The 25,504-nt window shown below is 44.5% G+C and overlaps 1 protein-coding gene across 4 annotated transcripts in view; it reads left to right on the top strand.

Moving 5' to 3' along the window:
- DAB1 (DAB adaptor protein 1) overlaps positions 1-25,504 on the top strand; it is a 784,414-nt gene that overhangs the window by 252,471 nt on the left and 506,439 nt on the right. The gene's annotated exons all lie outside the window — the stretch shown is intronic.

The raw sequence follows: 25,504 nt of genomic DNA, 5'->3' as shown, positions 1-25,504 counted from the left end.
CATCACCACAATCAAATTGTAAACACACATGTGTGATTCGTACACCCGTGTTCATGGGAGCATTACGAATGGACTAACAAAACACGGCATGCCCATCCAACGGAGTACTATTCAGCCTTAAAAAGCAAAGAAATTCTGACACGTTCTATGACATGGACAAAACTAGAAGACATTGCACTGAGTGAAATAAGACAGTCACAAAAAGACAAATATTTGCTGTATGATACCATTCAGATGAGATACTTCGAGGAGAGAAATTCATAGGCACAGAAAGTGGAATAGTGGTTACCAGGGGCTGAGGAGGAGGCATGGGAAATTATTTTTTAACAGGTGCAGAGTTTTAGTTTATAAGATGAAAAGAATTCTGGAGACGGATTGTGGTGATGGTTGCCCAGCAATGTGAATGTGCTTAATGGAACTGAACTGTATGCTTAAAACTTGTTACGGTGGTGGGGCATCTGGGCCACTCAGTTGGTTAAGGGGCCGCCTTCTGCTCAGGTCATGATCCCAGGGTCCCGGGATTGAGCCCGGCAGGGAGTCTGATTCTCACTCTCCCTCTGCCCCTCCCCCTGCTCGTGCTTGCACACGCTCTTTCCCTCTCTGTCAAAAAAATAAATAGAATCTTTAAAAAAAAAAAACTAGTTACAGTGGCTTTATAGACTGAAATGTGTTCTTCCAAAATTCCTATATTGCAGCCCTATCCCCTGCTGTGATTATATTCAGAAATATGGACTTTAAGGAGGTAATTAAGATTAAATGAGATCGTAAGTGGGACCGTAATCCAGTAGACTGTGGTCCTTATAAGAAAGGGAAGAGACACCAACGATATCTCGCTATGCTTGCAAAGAGGAAAGGCCATAAGAGGACCCAGCAAAAAGGAAGGTCTCACCATAAGCTGACCATACTGGTACCTTGATCTTGAACTTCTGGCCTCCAGGGCTATGAGACAATACATTTCTGTTGTTTAAGCCACCCACTCTGTGGTGTTTTGTTATGGCAGACTGAGCCAACTAATGCAGATGATACATTTTGTTACGTGTTTTTTTTATCATAATTAAAAAAAAAAAGTTTGACTTTGTTTTCTATCCTGTATGATCCAAAGATTCCTCACTAATATGGCAACCGATTTAAATTTTATCAGTCAAGTAAAATTCCTGCGTGGTGTGTTGTGTTAATTGGCACAATATTTCCAGATTTTTCCAGTGAGGTTTTGCTCCTTTCCGTAGTTGGGTGCCCCAGGCAGTCACTGCTCTGGCTGGCCCCTCCATCTGGATCTAAATTTCTTGAGGAGAAAAGTGATACCAGGCTGCTCCGGAAACAGCCCTAGTAGCTTTACTTGTTAAAATCCTGGGTATTATGCCTCATGTTCGTGATTCCTGTTCCCAGAGAAGTCTTCCCAGGAAGACATAGCCCAAGGCAGCCTTGGAAAATAAGTGCTTCTTCTCCTCAGAGCCTTCTGTTCCATTTCCAGATGTTCATATTTGGAAATCTTCCATTATCTCTCTCTTTAAGTGCTGGTGCTCAGGAAGAGCCCAGCCCCACTGACAGCCCGGAGGCCTTCTGCTAAAGGGATTTCACGGAGTCCACTAACACTCCAGCCTATTAGATGCAGAAATCTTTTCAAGGCAAGTTGGGGCTTATTTGTAACTTCTCTGGAGTAGTCATCACAGAGTATATTTGTAGCCAGGGATCCTGGAGCGAGAAGGTAACAGATGAAATAACTCATTACTTCTCTTCCTTTCCATGCTTCTTGGAAGATTGAAAGACTCCGCTCTACTTACTCGTCAGAGCGTTTGCTCCAGACGTTTCTCCAGACCATCTGATCCTGCCAGCATTTCCACACCTGTTTGAGGTGGGGGTGCACCGGCAGTGACAAAAAGTAGACTCCACTTACTGAGCATGTACTATGTGCACCAGACACTGTCTGATGTGGGATCATCTTAGCATGCCTTACAGGAGCACTGAGAAATCAGTTTTATCAGCCTCATTTTACAGAGGAAGAAACAGAGGCTCAGAAAGTGAAAGTAACTCACTCCGACCCACCTTGTCCGTTGGTGTGGGCAGGATTTGAACCCAGATATATTTGCCTCCAAAAATACTTAACTGTTCCCTCTAGGAAATGCTGTCGCAATTCAGAGTTTCAACTTCTATCAATAACTTTGACATGGGTATTTCTACACCTTCATGAATCTGGTGGGCCCATTCACTCCCTGAACATGGGTCGTCACCAGGATCATGATGGGATATCCCCCATTTCCTGGAGATGTAACATGGCCCAGCTACCAGTTACTTCTCTTAAATTACCTCTACTTCTTATACCTCTCTGCAGGTAAGTATTATTTTCCTTGTTCGGCGGATAATGCGTCTGAGGCTCAGAGAAGGTGAAGGATTTACCCCAGGTCACACAGCCTATAAGGAACAGAATGAATTCCAGTCAGGTCCGCCATATTCCACAGCACTGGCCGCCTGTACTAGGGCATGCTGCTCCTTTCCAAGAATCCATTCCACTCAAAGGACAGTGGAGTCTTCCCAGTGGGTACAGATGAAAGCATCTAACATTTTTGATAGTCATTTACAAAGCAATTTCACCATCACCTGGCTATCCTCCACCGGCACATAGGAATTTAACTTAATAAATAAATCATGTCTTCCGGGGAGAAAAGACAGGTGAGTAGGGGGACCACAGAGTGTTTTGGGGGCAGTGAAACGACTTTGTGTAGTACTATAATGATGGACACACGTCATTCAGCATTTGCCCAGACTCATAGGATGCACAGCACCAAGAGAGAACCCTGGTGTGAGCCATGGGTTTGGGGAGATGGTGCTGTGTCTGTAGAGGGGAGATGATGCTCCTTCAGGTATAGAAGATTAACACTGTGATGCAGAACGTGGATAATGAGCACATACATATGTTGCGGGAGGGCAGAATGTGTATGTGGGAATGTGGGAAACCTCTGGACCTTTCTCTCAATTTTTCTCAATTTAAATCTGAAACTATTCTAAAACAAAACAAAACAAAACAAAAAAGTCATAAGAAAGCGAGACAAACTGACAGTCAGGCATGGACCCTGTCTTAAAAGAATCCAATCACTAGTCTCCCACCATATTTACATAAATGGAAAAGTGAGATTAGAAAGCAGGATATAGGATGAGAGTATGTATACTTTAGGACCAAGAAGTTCTTTTGTCTGTTTGTACTGTTGGATTTTAGGGTACTATCCATAATATTCTAGACCTAGAATTCCTAAGTCAAAGGATAAGAATATTTCTATGGGGTGTGTGTATTATGCACTAAACTATGTCCCCCTAAAATTCGTATGTCGAAGCCCTAACCTTCAGTGTAGCCGTATTTGGAGATGGGGGGCTTTAAAGAAATAAGGTTAAATGAGGCGATAAGGTGGACCCCTAATCTATTAAGATTGGTAAGACTTGTAAGAAGGGGAAGAAACATCAGCCAAGTGTGTACACAGAGGAAAGATAACGTGAAAGATCAGAGAGAAGGCAGCCACCTCTGGGGACAACGACCCTGGTAGTAGTACCTTGATCTTGCACTAACAGCCTCCATAATTGTGAGAAAATATATTTTTGTTGTTTAAGCCTCTAGTCTGTTGAACTTTGTTATGACAGTCCTAGCAAACTAATGCAGTATATAGAGGTTTGTCGGTCAGTCGATTGGTTTTTCTCTAAATTGTTTTCCATAAATTTGGGCCAATTCATACTCTTTCAGAAGAACTTAAGGAATTCCACTAATTTCCCTGGAACCTCACAACTTGTTAACTATAAGACTTTTAAAATCATTGTCAATCTGAAAAATGTGTTATTTTAATTTGCATTATTTCCCTCCCACTGAGGGGGAAATGTTTTCATTACTGTAGTTGATTTGGCTGCTTTTATTTCTTCTTTCAAGTCTTCTGTTCATTTTTATGTGGGAGACTGGCTTTTTCTCATTTGTGGAATACCTTTATATCTCAAAGATAGCCTTTAGCTCTTAAACATATAATCAAAGACGTCTTTATCTTTCAGATATATTGTAAATCCTTTCACCAGGTTAGTACAGCTGACCCTTGAACAATGGGTTTAAACTGTACCCGCCCACCTATTTACCTGCGGATTTTTTATAGCACTACAAATGTATTTTCTCTTCCATATGGTTTTCTTAGTAACATTTTCTTTTCTCTCGCTTACTTTATTGTAGGAGTACAGTGTATAATACATATCATATGTAAAATATGTTAATCGACTATTTATGTTCAGGGTAAGGCTTCTGGTCAGTAGTAGGCTCTGAGTAGTGAAGTTTTTGGAGAGTCAAAGTTATTCAGATTTGCAACTAGACAGGGAGTTGAAGTTCCTAACCACTAATTGCTCAAGGGTCAACTGCATCTACCTTTTGACTTAGTTTAAATTATGACTTAGCAAATCTAGTAACTTCTTCTTGTCTGGTTTCTCTTTCCGGGATGAACAGTGCCTTCCAATGTCTTGCCTGCCTCAACACTGTGAAAATACAGAAATATTCACATGTATTTTTATCTAGTCCTTTTTGTTCTGGAATCTATTTTGGGATCACATTAGGGATCTCCCTTCCCTCAATGATGAGCCAGTTGTCTCAGTATTTTTAATAACGCAGCCTTTTCCCCAGTTTTAAAATGCCCTCTCAAATATGTGCTAAAATGTTACAATATGCTTGGATCTATTTTTGGTCTTTCGATTCAGTTCCATTGGTCTGTTTTGCTTAAATTACATGTGAGCTATTGTTTTTGCTCCTGTACAATATGTATTGGTTCCAAATGCTACATAAATAATAAAATGAGCCCCCAGATTTCTGTATTTGCCAAGATTCAAATGATTTTATTTGCTCTGTGTCTCTTTCCCTAATGTAAGCAGATAAGGAGAGCGCTCACATTTGCCTTGATGTACTCTAATGATGATAAGACTTTAACCTTCTTTGTATTCAGGATTATAATTCTCTGATATTTACTGGAATGTCATTAATCATTTTAATCACAATAAACTCATTTGATAGTAATGCAAATGTCCTAAGAATTTAGATAGCACTTCCATTTTAATTCACCAATAATTAACTTTACCATTATTTTATAGTGTTATCAGTGCTGGGAATAGAACCTTGCAGATGAACTTTAAGGAAACATCATTCCTTTGTGGGGAGGGGCAGGGGGAGAAGCAGCGTTACAGAATACAGATGTTTCTTAGCGGTCTTAATGCAGCTGTGGGAAGCACTTTCCATTTGGAAGTTGATGCTGCCCACAGGTGGAGAAAGAAAAATGACCTGAATGCTTCCCAAGTGTGTGGCCAATCTTCCCCCTTTACCCAGTAAATCATTCAGCAACAAAAGCCCTTAACACAACTTGGTAAACGTTTAATGCAAAAATGTGCAAAGGGAGCTGGGGGAAGACGTTTAGGATGTGGGAGAGCAGAACAACAGAGTGGCCCCACAACGGTGTGGGGGTGGCATCGAAGAAGGGAATGGCTGGTGATCTTGCCAGGCTCTAGGGCCAAAAACTCCCAGCTGGGGAATGGAAGGATACTTAACAGTGATTTTGTACAACCGTGAGCCAACTCCTGCTATGTCTGACGTCTGAATTCACAATCCAGGTGTCAGCCCTTAGTACTTATTACATGGGAATTTCGAGCAAGTCTCTTGTGTGCTCTAAGCCGCAGTTTACCTCAACCATGATACGGAAATGATCATATATCTCTTGGATGACCAAAGAATTAGAGTAAATATTTTATTTTATTTTATTTTTTCTATTCTATTTTATTTTACTTTATTTTGTAGAGTGACTATTTTAAACTAACCAGCAGAGTGGCTGAAACAAAGTAAACTCTTTAAAAATCATATCTTCATCACTGAGATTATTATCACGGTGTGGTAAGGGACTCATGCCAGAATGGAGGAGGTGGGGGAATTAAGAAGTAAAGATAGGCATTGAGTCTCAACTCTGCCTTTTATTAGTTGTGTGACCTGGAAAAAAAAAATTATACAATCTTTCTGGGCTGGTCTCCTGATATGGAAAATGGAGACTAGTAATCCCACAGCAATCTGCGTCTCAGAGTTTTTGTGAGAATAAATTACCTAATGCTTGGGAAAGAGCTTTGAAAACCCTCTAGATATTATTTGCCTTTCCCAAATGTGAGATATTATTATCCTTTGGAGACCTCTTAGCAAACCCTGAAACCCTGTAGATGTTGCTGGCCCTGACTCTGAAATTACCTGATCAAAGAATTCTCATGGTCCAAGCAAAGGACAAGGAACGGCTAGGGGAAGTTAATGTGAGTAAGATTTGAACTCATTTGGGAAGAATTTTCCAACAATTTGGGATGCATGATAGAATTCATTTGGGAACATTTTTCAACTAGCCTGAGCTACCTCTTGAGATCCTCAGTTCACTCCATCATTGTCATGGTCTCGTAGAAAGAGGAGCGGTGGCCGTAGAGTGGATGCTGGCATTGGTGAAGAATGAATTCACTTAACAAGCATTTAATATTTTCATCAAAGGTGGAAAAGACTTGATCTCAGAATCTGTTAAGATCCTTGGTGGTAAGCAACAGAAATAGTTCTTAAAACACACACGTGCGCACGCGCACACACACATGCACACGTGCGCACGCGCGCACACACACATGCACACACACACACACGGAGTGTACCATGGCGATTGCAGAGTTGAGGAAGACTTGAACATCCAGAGTGGGAGAGAAACAGGAACAGGTGGGTAGATCACAGAAATAGGAACAAATAGATTCTGCTGAAAGAATGATTTGATTCAAACTGTTGTAATATTCTGTCACAACATGTCTCTTCCCTTAAGATTCAAATTTCCTGGAGAAACAATTTGGCTTAATTGTACTTGCCTACCAGAGTGGGGATGTGTGTGATGGAAATCTTTTTAGGACCCCACGGAGTAGGGTGCTGGCATATTTCTCTCCAGGAGAAGTCAGTTCTGTGACCAATATAATGGGTTAAGGATCCTGGAAGACAGATGTATATGACATTCCTGGCCTTAAGAGTCATAGCACAGTGGGGACAAAGACACAGCTTCTGTGCACAGCTGTAAGACCTCAGTAGAGAGCACCAACTCACCCCGACCTGGGGCTTCCGGAGGGACAGGGGCGAAGCTGAATGGCACTTTCAGAGAAGAGGAGGAGGTAGTTAGATGAAGGTGCTGGTGGGAAGAGGAGAGGTTCTAAGTCTCCTTCTGATTCTAGGATTCTTGATTCTGAGCACTGAAACCCTGGAACTCAGTGGCCCCTCTGTATTTTATGATACGTACCATGTCCTTGCTTTTGCTTTGTTTCCCCTACTAGATCATAAACTCCCTAAAAGTGGAGGCTTATCTTATACTCCTTGGGTCAGCCTTCCTGATGTTAGGATGTATGGTTGTTGGGCTGAATTCATATCATTTCAGAGCCCTGGAGTTAATCCCACCCTCCTCATGGCACAGTGAAGGATGTAGGAGTCCAGATGGCCCAAGTAACCTGCCCACGGCCCCACAGCTGGTTCACAAATGGAACTGGAGGGACATGCTGAAAAGCTCTTAGAAGGTTTTATGGCCTTTTTCTGTTCATTTTAAAATAAGTGTTAGCTGTACATACTTGACTGGATTATAGAATTACCCGTACCGTATTATATATTCATGTAATCATCATACTTTTATCAGGTTGTAAAAGGTAATATTCCCTGACTAGGCTTAGCATGGTGCGGGACATGGAGGGCGGGGAAAGATGTTGATTATCGAGTCCCAGGACTGTAGAAGTAGAATGGATCTTAGAAGATTAAATGCCTAAAGGGGCTAGAAAGAGAGCGCAGGTGTGTGAATCAGATGCCTTCAAGGTCCATAGCCAAGAGGAGTGATGCAGCCCGTGAGGAACCCAACAGTATGTGTGCTGTTTGAGGGAAGAACGCTCTAGTCCACTCAAGCTGATTATTGTGCCCTGAAAGTGTTCCATGTTGTCAGCGCCTCTAAATTTTCAAGAGAAGATACAAATCTAGACTTAGGGATGCCTGGGTGGCTCAGTTGGTTAAGTGTCTGCCTTCAGTCCAGGTCATGATCCCAGGGTCCTGGGATCAAGCCCCACATCAGGCTCGTGCTCAGCAGGGAGTCTGCTTCTCTTTCTGCTTCTGCCCCTCCTACCTGCTCAGCTCTCTCTCTCTGTCTCTCTCTCAAATAAATAAAATCTTTAAAAAAAAAATCTAGATTTAGATATAGAATCTTGCAATTTTTTTTAATATTGGCAAAAAACTAAAACTAATTTTAAACAGTGTCCAATGACACAATTTTTAAAAATCTCCTGATTTATATTGTCTCTGGTTTAGAAGGTCTTCTTACTTGCCTGCCACCAAGCCACGAGCCCTATGGAGGAAGTTTTGATGTGGAGGAAGTGCCTTCCAGTCAGAAAAAAGAAAAGAGAAACTTAGGCCTTTTGTACTGGGGGAGTGTAGAAAGGAGGAAGTGGAGGAAATCAGATATAGGAGGATTCTTATTCTTTTTAAAGATTTTTATTTATTTGAGAAAAAGAGCAGCAGAGGGAGAGGGAGAAGCAGGCTCCCTACTGAGCAGGGAACCTGATGCAGGGCTTGATCCCACAACCCAGAGATCATGAGTCGAAGGCAGATGCCCAACCAACTGAGCCACCCAGGCTCCCCAAGGAGGATTCTTATTAATCCCTCATCTCTACCTCCTGCTGTGTAGCCATATCTTGACAAGGGGTGGGGCAACTAGTAATGGAGATATCCAGACAGGTGCTGGGGGGCTAGGAGCACAGGAGGCCAGAGCCCACTCTTCTGGGCATTAGTTGGGAGAGACTAAAAGGCTCTAAAGAAGGTTTTGCATTTAGCTTGGCACCGTGTCCCCAAAGGAGAGCATACTACAAATGTACATAGAGGCATCTACAATAAGAGGTCTGAGTAATAATCCTGCTTCCCCAGTGCCTCTCCATACTAAGGGCCATATCTAAGGACCATGTCTAAGACCAAAGATTTCAGCTATAGAAGCAGAATAATATTCCAAAGAACCAGAGAGATCTGCCAGATCTTAGCAGACACTCTACAGGATCTAAAGGCACTGCCAACCCTGTAGTTCTGCAACAGATCTAGAGGAAAACAGGAGCATTTTTTCACCCTTGACCATGAACATTTACAGAGAAGAGCCAAGATGTCCAAGAGACTCTTCATTCCAGAAGAGATGGGCGTAAGCTTAACGGACAAGATAAAGTTTTTCACCTCTATCCCATGGGGCTAGCGGCTCATGAGGGCAGTTGGAAGAATTTTAGGAAGTATAAGGCTCACATCTTTCCAGTATGTTGGATTTGGATGAAGCACAGGGAAACACAAACACAAATGCCAGCTTGTATCTGGCCCACAAGTTACTCGTTTGCTGACATGAATCTAATCCAATCCCATAATTTAATACAAGAAGAAACTGAGGCCCAGAAAGGGAAAGTGTGTCAGGTCACGGAATGAGTTTGTGTTTGTATCCTTTAGAATGTTAGCTGTTGGTAACTAATGACTTGGATAAAAGTAGTTGAAAACATGGAGGCTTATTACATCACTGAACTAGAATTATAGGGTAGGCAGTTCCAAGTTTTGTTCACTCAACAGTTTAATAATCTGTGGACTCTGAATTTACTTTTCCAGTCCTCTTGGTTTTCCCCCTCATGGTCCCAAGGAGGCTGCCCGGCTTCAGACGTCACATCCTCACACACCAGCATTCAGAAGCAGTAAAGTAAAGGGGTTTTCATTAGAAAGGAACATCTTCTCTTGAAGCCCCCATTTTATTTCATGGCTAGGGTTAGGTCACAGGCACACTGCTAAACCAGTCACCTTCAAAAGGCAATGAGACTACTGTGGTTGGCTTTGACCAGTCATATTCACCCTCTGAGGCTAAGCCCACCTCCCCTGAGCAAATTGCCCCCAGTTATCAAAACACAGAGTCTTGTCAGTAAATAAGGCAGGGGGTTATCATAGCCATTGATGGGGCATATGACCCTGTGATGAAGCCAGATGCAGAGTCCAGGTCTCCTGCCCTTGCCAGGCTCCTCCACCCCGTGCGCATAAGGAGAGGGCCCCTGACTACGAAACTGAAATTTTAGGGTTCTCAGAAACTTAGCAAAAGCACCAGAACATATTTTAAAAGTCTTCTGAATTGAGTCATTTGCCCAATTTTCAAAGAAAAGCTCTGCCAATGAATTGAAGGAAAGCATTTCTATTTTCCTCGGGAATGTGTCTATTACATATCATGCTTTCCTCTTTAATTGAATTGAATGTAATCTATAATATATAACATGCTATATTAAATATAACAAATATTTAATACAAATTTAATACGGATCGGTTTCACTCAAATCTTACTACAGTTCTCTGAAGTTAGTATCCTTCAGTTAGTTACTATCCTTACTTTCCAGATGATGACACTGAGAACGAGAAAGGTTTAGTATTTTGCCCACATTCATTTAACTCGAAAGTAGTCACCCCAGTATTCGCGGGGATACAGTTACCAGACTGAAGCAAAGCGTTGCCCCAGAGAGTTCCCATTGTATTCATATCCTTAACAGATTTGGGGCACTCAGATATCCAGCACAACCCACTCCTTTGAAGCTCATAGTGTAAAAAAAAAAAAAAAAAAAAAAAATATTTAGGTCGTTCATTTTATTTTTTGTTCCCCCAGAGTTTTCTCTGAAGTGTTACACTAAAAATATGTCATTCTATTAACGTCTTTTTTATTCCCTTTCCCAAACCTCCAAAGCCTTAAAAGGTTTTACCTTTGCCAAGTAGAGAAATTGCCTTGATTTCTTAAAGTGACAAAAATATGCCTGGGCGTTGGACAAGGCGTCCCAGCAGCCTCACAGGTAAAACCATCAGGTAGCTGCGTCTCCGACACATCTCTACACAGGATGCCCGGTGAGGGCCCACGGACTGGTGGACATCTGTCTGGCTTTGGCTCAGAATCTTTTCTTCCATCATGACCCAGTGTGGCGGGGTCAGGAAATGGAAAGGACCCCACTCTGACCTCAGTCAGGCAGCCCTGCATTCTGATGCCAGCTCCTGGGGTGATGGCTGAGTGACCGTGGACAAGGATCTTCAGGTCTCTGAACCTAAATTAACCGCTGTATACAGTGGGCAGGAGAACTCCTTCATGGGATTGTTATGCAGATGAGCTGAGCTGGTTATAGAGCACCAGAGCCCTGCTTGGCATGTGGCTTAGGGGAGGGGCTGGTAGCCGTGCTTATTATCATTGGTCAGGGTTCCATGGCTGACTCCCTGCACGGTCTGAGCATCTTCTCAAGCCACTACCTTTCCCTGCTAGACAAGACAGATCGGACAGAGGTGAAAGGAGGCGAGAAGACTTGACACCCTGTCAAGTAAAGACCAACCAGAAAGCCCAAGAGGGGAAGGGATCCTAGCTTCAATCAATTGAGATAACTCACTACCTTTGGACCAGCCGGGATCCTAGCTTCAAATGTTAGAAGGGTTGTCATCGTGAGGAAGAAGGGTAAGCCTTCATTTTCCCAAAGGAAAATTAAGGCCGGGGAGCAGAAGCTGCAGGACACGTGTTCGATGGAGTATCAGGAAGAAGGTTCTTGCAGGCGGCAGGCTGGATGGGGAGGGACAGGGCTGCGGGATGAGGCAGTGAGCTCTGGCTCCCTGGAGATATGCAAACGTAGATGGGGTGACCACTTGTAAGGTCGGGTTTTTGGCACATTGTACTGTCTTCACCCAGATATTTGAAATTGTGGTAAAATACACATAACATAATATTTACCATCTTAACCATTTTTAAGTGTACAGTTCCCAGATGTTATGTATATTTGCACTGTTAAGCAGCCGATTTTCAGAACTCTCCTCATTTTGCAAAACTGAAACTCTGGACCCATTAAACATCATCCCAATCCTTCCTCCCCCTGGAGTCTGGCAACCACGATTCTCTTTTCTGTCTCTATAAATTTGACTACTCGAGGGCCTCACCTAAGTGAAATGACATAGTATTTGCCCTTTAGTGACTGGATTATCTCATTTAATGTCCTCGGGCTTTATTCATGATGTAGCATATATCAGCATTTCCTTCCTGTTTAAAGCTGACTGATATTCTATTGCATTGAAGCATATACCACATTTTGCTTATCCGTTTAACTGCCAATGGACACTTGGCTTGTTTCCCCTTTTCGACTATTGTGAATAGTGCCTCTATGAACATGGCTGTGGAAATACCTCACAGAGACTGCTTTTACTTCTTTTGGGCATATACGCAGAGGAGGAATTACTGGAAAGTAATTCCATTTTTAATTTTTCCAAAGCAATGGCACCGTGTTACAGACCCACCAACAGTGCGTGTTTTAATTTCTCTGCGTCCTTGTCCATACTTGTTATTTTCTGTATTTTGTTTTTGTAATTGTTTTTGCTTCTGTTCATAGCCATCCTAAAGGGCATAAGGTGGTTGAATTGACCCAGGTTTTTTGTTATTTTTTTTTTAAGATACTATTTATTTACTTATTTATTTATTTGACAGAGATCACAAGTAGGCAGAGAGGCAGGCAGAGAGAAGGAGAGGGAAGCAGCCTCCCCACTGAGCAGAGAGTCCTATGTGGGGCTCGATCCCAGGACCCTGAGACCAGGACCTGAGCCAAAGACAGAGGCTTTAACCCACTGAGCCATCCAGGCACCCCGAATTGGCCCAGTTTTAAGAACTTGGCGAGAGACTGATCAGTTCTCCTTCTTAAACAGCCACTTAAGTCCTCACCCTTAACCACTCCCTTTATTGGTGTTCTCACACTGCAAGCTACTATCAACCCACCTACCTTAATCACCCCAGGGCCAGGTACCACGCCAACCAGGGACAGTCCTTATGCTCCAGAGCTGCTGAAATTATTCAAACTAGTCATTCCTGAACCCACTTGCCCTGTCTTGCTCTTTCTGTCCCACAGAAACCACAATAAAGCCCCTTAGCCCCACTCCCACCCCTTCTCTCGGCCTATGGCCTATGTGGTACTTTTCCTGAGTGGCCCTGTGTGGTGTGCTCTGTGATTCCCAGAGAACTCTGAGATAATAAAGCCTTTACACTTTCTTGGTCTCTCTCGGTTAACTTGCATCTGGTGATATGACCGGACATTGTAGAGGCCATGCATGATATGCGGGTCTCAATCCATGTTTCTCAGACTGGCTGCATTGTAGACCACAGGGTCCCCTCCCCCAGATCTGATTCAGTGGCCCAGACGAAGTCTGTATTTTAACCAGTTCTCTCATCTATTCCGATGTAGAGGCCCAGGGATCGGCTCTCCTACAAACCCAAGATTCTGTAATTATTAAGAGAGGAAAATAGAAATAAGGGAACAAAAATAGTCACGTTAATTAGAACTGTACAGAACCTGTTTACAAAGCCTTTCCTGGTCTCCCCCACCTTGAACTATCTCAGCTGGCCCGGGGAGGGGAATCTGAGAGTGCCCTCCCAGGGTCAGAAGGCTTCGAAGGGAAAGGTAAGGATTTGAATTCCGCAAATGTGTTTTCAAAGCCACAAAATAAAGAAGCCAGCATTTAAAGGCGCTGTCTTCATTGTCAATGAGGATGAGAGAACAAACCTGCTAAAAACAAAGCAGATATTCCGAGTTTTAGCTCTCTTAGTCACCAGCTTGCTTGACTTTATGAAACACCCAAGTACTCCTTGTTGACATGGGGGACGAGCAGCTCCAGCAGCTCCTGGACTCCAGGGCCGTCCAAGCTTATGGTCATTTCCAAAACACCATGAGGAGGTCTTTGAACGTGAGGGTGATCGTACCTAGCTACCTGCCCCTTGGGAGGGCTGAGTTTCTCTTCGCCCTGGCAAATCCAATCCATCAAGAGGAACTAGAACTCCAAATGCAGACCAGCTGCCTCTGCAGCAGACAATTCATTCATTCAGGCCGTGACTCAGCAGCACGGAGCAAATGCTGGCTGTGTGCAAGGGCTCCCCTGTCTCCCTTCCGGGAACTGGCACCAGAGTCAGAATTTGGGCCCAGGCTCCAGGGAAAGGACAGATGCGAACCAGGAGCCCATACGTGTATAGCAAATGACATGCAACAAAATTAGTAAGTTAAGGATTAGAAGTTCACCTTTGACCCTCCACCTAATAATGCACCCACCCCTTGGCAAATGGGAGGGATTGACTTATCCAAGCACAAGCAGGACTCACGGAGCCCCTGCACAGCATCATTCAGGCATCATGAGAAGGGCTCAGATGGCTCAGGGACTTGTCCCATGTCCCCTCGTTTATAAGTGACAGAGCCCAGGCATGAGGCCCTTGGAAGATGAATTCTGTGAAGGTAAGTGTCCAGCCTGGAGCAGTGCCCTGCAGCAGGTGCATTACACCGAACCCGGGTGGGCTCAGACCCCAGAGCCTGTGCCGTTCTTCTCCTTGAGCCCAGAGGGTGAGCACGTCAGTGCTGCCTGCCTGGGCCCCGCAGAGCCAGAACAGGAGACCCGGCTGGGAATCAAGGCTGCAGGCCCAAAAGATCCGGGCTGTGGATATGCCTTTGCCAAGGAAGCCAGGCACCAGGAGCTCCTCGATTTGATGGGAAATTCAAAAATAGAAACAGATGAAGAGCCCACGGCACAGCCCCTGCCCGTGGCTACGGAAGCCCCCTCCCGCACAGCTTTTATTTGCAAGTCCCAGCCGTGACCTAATTTAAATCCTTTCATTTGTGTGATAAATGAAAATGCCAGAATGGGGGCCCATAGGGCTCTTTGCTCTCCCCGAAAGAGACCTCTGTCCCTTGGCTGCCTGGGGGTGACAGTGGGAGGTGACGCTTCTGTGGAAGCCAAGTGGTGACACCCTCACGGACACAGCTACTACATACTTCCTCTGCTGTTTGGGGGACAGTTATAGACCCCCGGAGGACCCTAAGGAAGGGGAAGCAGGGAGCCCTAATCCGGACTAAAAAAGAGGATCCTAGAGGATGGCAGCATCAGAACCACGGGGGACCTAACGTAATTCCGAGTTTGCCTTCAGAAATTCTGATTCTGCAAGTCTTAGTGCAACCAGGGTTCTGGATGTTTAACAGGCACCCCCACCCCCAGAGCTCATTAAGATACGGGTGGATGAGAGCTGGGTTTTGGCCTAATTTGAATCCCGGTCCATAGACCTGCTGTTTGGCTTTGGAAAAGTCACAAAACCTCTGTGAGCCTCTGTTTCTTTACAGAGAACAGCATATACTTCATAGGTTAGAGGGAGCGCTAAGGGATATAATATTAAAGGTTAGATATTATTAAGAGGCTTATAAACAACTGACTTTTATTCTTTTTATTTTTTTTTAAAGATTTTGTTTATTTATTTGAGAGAGAACACGCGGGTGCAAGAGAGAGAGAAGAAGCAGGGGTGAGGGGCAGAGGGAGGGGGGAGAAGCAGGCTCTCCGCCGGGCAGGGAGCCTGACGCAGGACTCTATCCCAAAACCCGGGGATCATGACCTGAGCCGAAGGCAGATGCTCAAACCACTGAGCCACCCAGGCCTCCAACTGACTTTTAGAAAGACATTCTGGGGCGCCTGTGTGGCTCAGAGGGTTAAGCCTCTGCCTTCGGCTCAGGTCATGATCTCAGGGTCCTGGGATCGAGCCCAGCATCCGGGGCTCTCTGCTCAGCAGGGAGCCTGCTTCTCCCTCTCTCTGCCTGCCTCTCTGGCTATTTGTGATCTCTGTCAAATAAATAAATAAAACCTTAAAAAAAAAAAAAAAAAGGACATTCTGTTTTGTTTTTTAGGAAGCTTCTAGCCACGCACTAGATCTGGGGCCCAAAGCTCTGGGTTCAGGGCCCCCCTCTGGCATTCTCTGAGTCTATGACCAGTTTCCCAACCTCTCAAAGCATCCTTTTTTCTGTAAAACGGGGAACGTTCCTAGCACCCACTACCCTAGATTGTTGTGAGGAGGAAAGGAAAAGCCTAGTGTGAAAAACAGTAGAAGTTACAAAGCACTTTGTAGATCGGCTATTATTTGTATAATAGCAGAAAAGGAAAGGAATGGGTTCCAAAGAGTCCCCCCTCCGCGGCCCTGATGGCCTGCTTTCCCGAGCATTACAGACTTATTTTCAGCTGCAGCATCCATTTCTATGCAAACAATTACTGTGCAGTAGGCCTTCACCGCCGCTCCTGCATGCGAGGTGCTAGCTGCAATCTCGTTTACATTATTAATTTGCTTAGTAAACCTTTTCAAGTCAAGTTCGCGTAGAGGTGAGCTGGGAAGCAGCCACAGCACGGGAGCTTGGAGGAAGAGAGCCTACAAAGCACACGTGTGGCAGGCCGGTTCGGTGTACATATGGCTCATTTTGAGATGCAAAGTCAGAAAAAAGTCCGTGTGTTTTTGTGTGTTTGTTTAATTTTTAAAGGTTTGTTATTGTATGGTTCACTGCTCTAGCTAACTTAGATCACCACCTGTATTGGTTTCTTAGGGCTTCCATAACAATGGGTCACAAACCGAATGGCTTAAAATGACAGAAATGCATTGTCTGGCAGTTCTGGGAGCCAGAAGTCTAAAGGTGTGCACAGGGCCGCGCTCCCTCTGAAATCTACGGAAGAGAATCCTCCCTTGCCTCTTCCCAATTTCTGGCTTTTGCCAACAAGCCTTGGTGTTCCTTAGTCTGGAAATGCGTCACTCTAATCTCTTGTCTGTGCTAAGATAGCCCCCTTCCCACTGTGAGCTTCTGTGCTCTGCTTTTAAAGAAAGCATTTGTTGGGTGAAGGACCCTCCCCACACCAGTAAGACCTTACCTGAACTTAATTAATTATATCTACAAGGACCCCATGTCCAAGTAAGGTCAGATTCTGAGGTACTGGGGGGTTACGACTTCAACGTATCTTTTTGGGGGGCCCACAGTTCAACCGATAACACCACCTAGCATACAGTTCTTTATTTATTGGCGGAAGATGAGCTTCCGGAGAGCAGGGATTCTGTCCATTGTTTCCCTGTGTCTAGAGCAGAGGTGGGCCCGTAAAAGAACTAAACCCTGCCTTGTTAGATTGTTAAAGAATGACTCACAGCTATGCAGCCTGAGGCGAGAAATAGACATAAGGCTTTGGGGTTTGCAGAGTCTTGGCTATGAACCTGATCACAGCTCCAGTGCTCTCTGTTCTAGTGCTGGTTTCTTAAACTCTGCTTACCCCTTTCCACAACAGACCTGGCAATATTCCATGACATTATCATTTTCATTCTTAGGCTGTAGCTATCTCTGTCTCCTTAGGCATTGTCTCTAACATCCAGTTTCTCCACTTCTTCTTTTTTTTTTTTTTTTTTTTTTACCTTGAACAAAATGCATCCTCCGTGAGTTTCTTTTTTCCGGTCTGTAGAATGGGGTTGAACAGCAGCGCCCAAACTAATCACAGGATCTTTAGGAGACTGAGCTGGGGCCATGCATGAAAGCGTTTTGGAAATTAACCATATGTCGGATTCTTATTTTCAATTTGAAGGTGCTATTAATGTTATTCATTTATGTTGGCTCGACCTCAGGTTCAAAATGCTTCCTTTTCATTTATGTTAGTGATTCCTTTTTACAGATCGACTAAAGCCCAGAGAGGTTAAGTAATTTACATAAGATCACAGAGCCATTTGCAAGGCTAATGCTAAAAGCCTCCCAACTCCTCATGCCCCCTTCACCCTGTCCCCTGTTCTCTGCCAGCCTTGTGATCACATGGGAGAGACCCTGTAATGAGGCCAGCAGTTTTCTCCATTTATGTAAATATAGGAAGGGACACCGGCAACCTCTAATTAGTGCATTTTATCTCCTCTTCTTCCCTGGTAGGTGTCTTTTTAATGGATGAGGATGTAAAGATCGAATCAGTAGCCAGAACACAAGAGTGGCAGGCCCTGCCTACCAGTCCTGAAGACCAGGGCTGTGTGATTGGGTTTCCAGGGGCATATGTGAGTCCCTGATCCCTGTCATCTATGGGATGAAAAACTCCTGAAAATCTCATGGCCTTTGAAATCAAATGAACCTGAATTTGAATCCTGGTGAGTTTGAAGCTGTGTGATCTAAGAACAATGCTCTATCTTTCCAGTTATTTCCCTCATGGATAACATGGAGATTAAACAAGGATAAGGGTTAAATGAGATAATTTGTAACTAGCACTTAGCTCTTGGCAGCGGGCAGGAAATCAACAAATCTTCACTCCTTAGCTTCCCTATCTCCACCGAAAGCAGTGCCTGCCCTAACTCACATCCTGTGGAACAGCAGCCTGGACCCGTGTCCGTCCTGTTTCCCTCCTCTCTGCCTCCTCCAGATCTCCATCCGCTCCCTGCCTCCAGGCACTAGCTAGGGTCCTGGGAAATGAAAGGGTCACTCTTACCTTACTGAGGGCATGGCTGTCTCCTTGGGGACCTCTGCTTCTGGGTCCACCTCACTCTGGGGTGGACCCAAGCTTGGAAACATCCCTAGGACGTTGCCATATGAGCATCTGACATCTCCAGCTACCGTCTTTCCAGAATCACTCTTCTCTTTCTTTCTGGCCCTCGTGGAACACCCTAGGTGCCTCAGGGACCAAGCTGAGGACTGTAAGACCACCTCCTCTCCACCCAGCAGTCAAGGGAACACGTATTCCTCATTTGATCATTCCACGAATGCTTCGGTCGTGCATCAGCAAACCTCTGTAGCATATACTCTGCCAGGACCCGTGCTGGGCGCCGGGCAAACAGAATGAACAGGGCTGGGCTGTACACCTGGTGGCAGAGAGGGATGGCTGTGAGTGGCGGAGGGGGTGGGGGAAGGGGCAGGACAAGACCACCGCCAGGCCCATTGAGGGCAGGCCCTGGCTGCTCCCTGCAGTGTCTGCAGCCCCTTGGCTGCCCTGACACCAGAGGCTCAGCAAACCAAGGAGACGTTGGGCTCCTTCCTTGTGTCAAGGGTTCAAACCACAATGAATATGCATAGCATGTGGTTAAGAGATTATCCTAATGTGTGTTTCACTGATGTCCAAACTCAGAGATTCTGTTTGTTCAAGAGCAACTGTGTGCACCCGAAGTGTGAGCACACTGCTGTGTGGGTCCCAGGGGTACCCTGCCCCTTGAGGTTTTATTCGGATCTAAAAATACTTGAAGGTTCCGACTCGGGCTCAATGTACACTCACTAATAATAATGAATTACAACAAATACAGTGATATAAAAACTCCCATTTGTTGAGTGCTTACCAGATCCCAGGCACCAAGCACTTATACATGACTCCTTTGGTCCCCGCAATTGCCCAGTGAGGTAGGTGACACTCCTGTCCCCTTAGTAGAGATGGGGAAAGTAAGGCACAGAAAACCTCTGTAACCCGTACTATATGGTATGGTTAGGAAGTAGGAGAGCAAGGATTTGAACACAGACAGTCATGCCTTAAATTGACTATGTGCTTGCACTAGGGACCTCACAAAGATTGTTTTATTCAATCCTCACTGCAACTTTATGAGGGAGGTACAATTATTCCCATTTTACAGATGAGGAAACAAAAGCATAATGATGAATGACTTACTTGCTCGAGACCTCAAAGCTGGTAAGTGGTGGAGTATTGGCTTGGCCACCACATGCTAGAGCTTCAGAAATGTGGCTTTGCCCCAACCTCATGCACAGCTGAAGCCTTTTGATTTCCACCTTGGTTTTCTAGAGCCTCATGGGACCTCTGAGCCCTAAAATGAAGCCAGTTTATTTCCTCACTGGCTCACTCCCAGATGGCTACTCCTTTTCACCCCTAGGATTAGCCATGGGCTCTACCTTCCTGGAATATAACAATGTGCCTTCAGCACTTAAAATTCTATTTTCCAAAGCATGTTCCATGTGATAATTCACTTAATTATTCACTCCAAGTCATCCAATGACGATAAGAAAGGTTGGGGTTGGTGGCTCTTTCACTGAAGAGGAAGCAGAGGGTTCAGGGGACAGAGATCTTCCCCTCGGTGACACTGCTCATCAGACAGAGCCAGGACCAGAACCCAAATCACTGGTTTTCTTTGGCAATGCTGATTTGCCTGCTTGCTGCCTTTCCTATGGGAAAAAACTGATCTTCCCTAGGTTCCTCCACGAGTTTTGTTCAATACCTATAATCTGATATGTCCCATGTCTCGATGCTTTTACCCCTGGAAAAGTCGGGAATGGTTGTTTGTCATCTTCTTGCCCAAATTTACATATCCAACTGGAAGGAGGGCCCTGAGCCCAACTGCTGTAATTTCTTAGAAAGACTTCAACGTACTTCCCTCAAATTCCTAGCACAATTTTGAAATAGTGTGTGCGATTTTTCTGTATCCTTACCCCATTTCACAGCTGCTGGGCTGTAAGACCACGCTCTGTGTCACCTTCTGTCTACTGTGAGTAGAACGCTGTGCCCACAGAGTTTGGTTTTCCCATCTCTAAAGCGGTTGATGAGAATGACACCAGAGGCCAGGAGATCAGCCAGGGATTGGATGACCTGATTAAACATCCTTCTCATTCTGTTGTTGAATTCCTGTAAAACATGATGCTTTTTACTTAGAGTATGTCTTGTTCTACACATCATCCCCTCTCAAATTGTGTTACAATCCTCACCCCTACCCCCAAGTACAAGTATGAAACCTGTTACCAAGATGCTGGGACTCAACATTACATAGTCAAGTAGTGGGTAGACAAGCCAAGTAGTTTCACTGGGAACGGGAATGAGGGCAAGGGTCATTTCTAAGTAGAATATAAAGTAAACAAAGAGATATTCTGAGCTGAGAAAATGGATTTCATACCCTGCTTGCCAATATTTGTAAATCTCATTGCAAAGACTGTGTTCTTCTTTGAGAATCAACAGTGGTGTACTGGGAATGGCCCTGAACTTGGACTCAGAAATTCTGCCTTCAAGTCGCAAATCCTACCCTCACAGGCACTGTGACACTGGACAAACCACGCTCTCTACCCCAATGCTCTATCTATGAGGTTGAAAGGCATGAACATTTTATGTAAATGAAACCCAGCTCTACCCCAACCCACCCATAATAGTGTGACTTTGCAGATAGAGGGGAAACCAGCCACACAAATTCTTCTGTCCTGACAAATCCCCACCTCATTGGTGAGTTTCCACATTTTAATATTTTTCATCATGAGAAACCTTTCTAGAAGCTTTTCACCAAAATCACTTTTAAAATAAACACAAAAAGAACATAGTTAAAATCCTTGTAGGGCAGTGTTTCATTAAAAACCCAAATTTATAAGACTGAAAGAGCTGGAAAATTGACAGGAAAAAAAATGACAAGAAAATACCTAAGCACTATTTTATATATGTGGTTGAGCCTTGAAAAATGTAGAGGTTCAGAGTACTGACCCCCTTTGCAGTCAAAAATCTTCATATAACTTTTGATTCCCCAGCATCTTAACCACTAACAACTGACTGTTGACCAAAGGCCAACTGATAACAAACAATTGATTAACACAGTTTTTATGTTATGTCTTATATGGTGTACTCTTACAATAAAGTAAGCTAGAGAAAAGAAAATATTTTTATGAAAATCATAAGAAAGAGAAAATACATTTATAGTACTGTCCTGTATTTATCGAAAAACATCCCTGGATTAAGTAACCCCACACAGTTCAAACTTCTGTTATCCAAGGACCAACTACATAGAAATGTATATAACATATATATTATATATTTTGTAGGGCACAGTCCTTACTTAAGAAAACAATTTTGTTCCAAAAGAGTTTGTAAGAAAGTTGTTTGGCATTCAAAACACATTTCTTGTTTTAATAAAGGCAGTGATGGTTAGGTGTACTGTTTAGAAAACCACAATAGCTTATTAGACCCATAGTTAAAACTGTGTAATGATACGATCAATGATAAAGAAAATAATACAAGTTAATTTATTGAGTACTCACCACGTGACAGGACTGTGCTAAATGCTTTCTGTACTTAATCTCTTGTCCCGATAACCTGCAAAGGAGGTACATTAGCCTGGTTACAGGTAAAGAAAACAAGGGTTGGGAAGTCAGGTGACTTTCCCACCTCACAAAGCTACCAAGTGGCTCAGTGAGCTTTTGGGGCCCTGCCTGCCTGACTTGTGTTTGAAACACCGCATTACACTTCTCTGAGATTATCAGATTCTATAATTTCCTCACCTCCTTTCCTCTAGCCCAAAAGAGAAGGTATTTTCCATCGGAGGTCTCCCTTCCCTATGACCCTCAATCCCTTTCCCTCTTACCTCCTTAGGAATTTACTGCAACAGATGTCTCCTCTGACAGTTTTTCTGTAACTCCTGTCTCCACCAGTCATTTGCCATCAACCTATGAATCTGCTTAGATGTCTTTCATCCCAAACAACCAACCTAACTTCCCTTGGATGTTTGTCTCCTTTAGTTTGTGATCTCTCTCTCCTTCCTTCCCTTCTCAGCCAGGATTCTTCACCACTGCCTCTCCTATTAACCTCCCATTAGCCTCACACCCTTCTCATCCTGTTTCCACTGTATAGGTCCCTGAGCCAGCTCTGGCTCTGGTCCCTACTGACTACTCTGTTGCCAGCCCCCGGGAGCACTCCACAGTCCTCACCTTGCTAGTGCTGCATTTAACTGTGAGCTCTGCGTTCTTCTCCCTCCCTCTGGGCTTTCTGTGGACTGCGCTGGCTTTTCAGCTGTCTTCCTGGCACCCTCACTTCTTCTTCCTCTTCTTTTTTTTTTTTTTAATACTACTTTATTTATTTATTTGACAGACAGAGATCACAAGTAGGCAGAGAGGCAGGCAGAGAGAGAGGGAAGGGAAGCAGGCTCCCTGCTGAGCAGAGAGCCCGATGTGGGGCTCGATCCCAGGACCCTGGAATCATGACCTCAGCCAAAGGCAGAGGCTTTAACCCACTGAGCCATCCAGGTGCCCCGGCACCCCCACTTCTTGGTGGCTGCTTCTCTACTTTTACTACATTGTCTCCTACTCTCACTGCCTTGTCATTGTAGGCATTCCCCCAGAATAACCTCATTCATATATTGTTTCAACATCCATTATTCTGCCCAAAACTCCAAGGTCTGTGTCCCTAGTCCTAAGTGACACTAATTGTCTGCTGGATAGCCCCAGGTAAATAGCACACAGTCACCTCAGAGAACCAGATCCCAACTCCTTACTCCCCCTCCACTCTCCTACCACCTTCATCTCTGTTTCAGTAGAAACCAGCCTCAGCCACCTAGTATCCAAGCTGGAATCTGAAATCGTTTCACCTTCCACCCTCCTCCTTCCCCTACTGGCCTCACACGACAGCCCCACTAATCTATCCCAAATTTGTTACCTTCTCTCCATCCCTAACAGAACACCTTTGTCATCTGGTTCCTAGGTCATTGTCACAAAGCAATCTTCCTATGTCCTGTTTCACCACTTACAGTCCTTCTGCCATCATGCCTCTGGGAATGAAGCAGAAATTGAATGCTTAACTTTCTTGTGGAAACCCCATTAGAGCACCACCTTATGTGCTCATTAGCAAGGAGACCCACCTGTGACTTGTCTCCACCCTACCTCTCCAGTCTCGCCACTCACTGGGATGCTTCTGCAGAGGGACTCATAAAAATGACCCAATTAGTGTCCTACACACAAAAGTCTGTTCACAAGACCATGCTTTTTCTCACACTATTTCTCTACATGGAATGTCATCCCCTCCCATTTGAAACTCACTCATTCTCCAGTACATTCCTCAGCAATCATGTCTTCCAGGAATTATAACCACACTTTCTCATGGTGGAGAGAAGTCCTTCCCTTATACAGTGATATAGCATCAGCTTTCCCCCTACCACCACACCCAGCATGCTGTCCTGTAACTACATCTCTTCTTGCCTGTCCTCCCGGACAGTGAGTTCACTGAAAGCAGAAATCCTGCTTTGCTCATTTCTGTATTTCTGGTGTTTAGCAAGGAACATACATACCACTGAGTGGGTGCTGACCTTGATTAGGTTTGTGAAGTTAACCTTAAGCCGGGATTTGGGGAATGAAAACTGATTCATGGCAGTTGCTTCAGTAGGGTGAGAAGAAGCTAAGCTAGTTTTGTAATGTCCCATTTGGGAGAAAGACCTCACCCAACACCCCCCCTCACCCACCGCCCCAGCTGTGGCAGGGTCCAGAGTGAGGCCAGATTATAGCCACACTGCTATGACTACTCAGATCTGTTGAGGGGACCCAGAGGAGGGTGCCTACAAAAAGCTGTCCTCATTGGGAAGGGAAGTGAGTCTTCTCAACTGCTCTGCGTCTTTCCTGTGTACTCTTTGTTTGAAGGTACAATGCATTTTGTCTGCTAGGAGACATAACACATTGCTAGTCCAGACTCTGTCTTGGAACATGACCCCAGCATTTGGCCCCCTGGTCAGTAATTAGTGGTGCCTGTTTCACGTCTTGAGGAAAGCAGCTCCTTGCAATCACTTCTGTGCCACTTTGTGCCTATAAATTAATCCATCAAGAAGATGGTGTTTCCTCCCAGCTCTTAAGGGATTCACACCACTTATGCAAACTCCTGGAGGCTTGAGTCTGAGTTTAGATGCCCTAATGAGTTCAGGAGTAGAGCTTTTTAACTGGCAGGCCTACATTTGCATATAGAACGATGTTGGCGCAGGCAGCGGTGGGCTCTCAGGTCTGCCATTCCCTCAAGTGGCCCTGTGTCCTCACACTAAGAGAGGGAGACTCAAGTTGTCTGTGAAGTTGCCTGAACCCTGAAAATTCTCCATTTTCATTCCGTGGAAGGCTCTCCTGAATCTGTATACGTTGGACCCAATTCAGCCTCTCTAGGATGCATTTCCTCATTCCTTCATTTATTCATCTATCATCCTTACTCTCACACACCTTCTCTGTACCACAAAGCCAACAGTCACAGAAGGACAGGACTCTACCAAGGGAGGGGCTGACATCCGGGCTCTACCCTTTATCCAGACAATGCTTATAGACATCTAGCCCTCATGGGATGAGGAGGAGATGGGAGGGAAAACAACCCACATTTACCAGACAGTGGAGGTCAGGTGTAGCAAACAGACGGCACAGCTTTGGGACTCATTTTCATAATGGTCATGGAAGGTAATGTTAGTGGCACACAAGTCGAGATACATCTGCTCTTCCTCGGGTAGATGGAGAAGTGGAGTGGAGTGAAAATGCATGGTCTTAGTGTGATCACATCTAACTCTTCCCCTTTATGTGACTTTGGGCAAGATATTTCAGCCCTGAGAGCTTCAGATTCCTGAATTGTAATGAGAGAATAATGGTATCTCACAGGCTTGTTCCTAATGATTCTGAGAGCGAAGGTAGGTCAAGTTCCTTGCACAGTGTTTGGTATCCAGTAAGTGTTTACATATGTTACTCTCTCTTCTACACCACAGTTTCAGGCCTTTTAAAGCATACGGAGATGACTAAGACAAGATCCTAAGCTATGTGCTGACACACAGCTTACTAGATACTTCAGTTAACAAGGGTAGTCTGTGTTAAACACCAGGAGAGTCACATCCTCAGGAAGTTCATCAGAGAGATGAGAACAGGGGAAGTAAAGGTAAAGCTACAGAGAGGAGCTAAACAGATAAAAGAGAGATGAGACGGATGGTTGGAT

The sequence above is a fragment of the Lontra canadensis genome, unplaced genomic scaffold (genome assembly GCF_010015895.1).
Source record: "Lontra canadensis isolate GAN:19392208 unplaced genomic scaffold, GSC_riverotter_1.0 scaffold109, whole genome shotgun sequence".
NCBI lineage: Eukaryota > Metazoa > Chordata > Mammalia > Carnivora > Mustelidae > Lontra > Lontra canadensis.
Note: the sequence above shows the minus strand (reverse complement) of the source record. Positions and strands in the feature narration are given on the sequence as shown.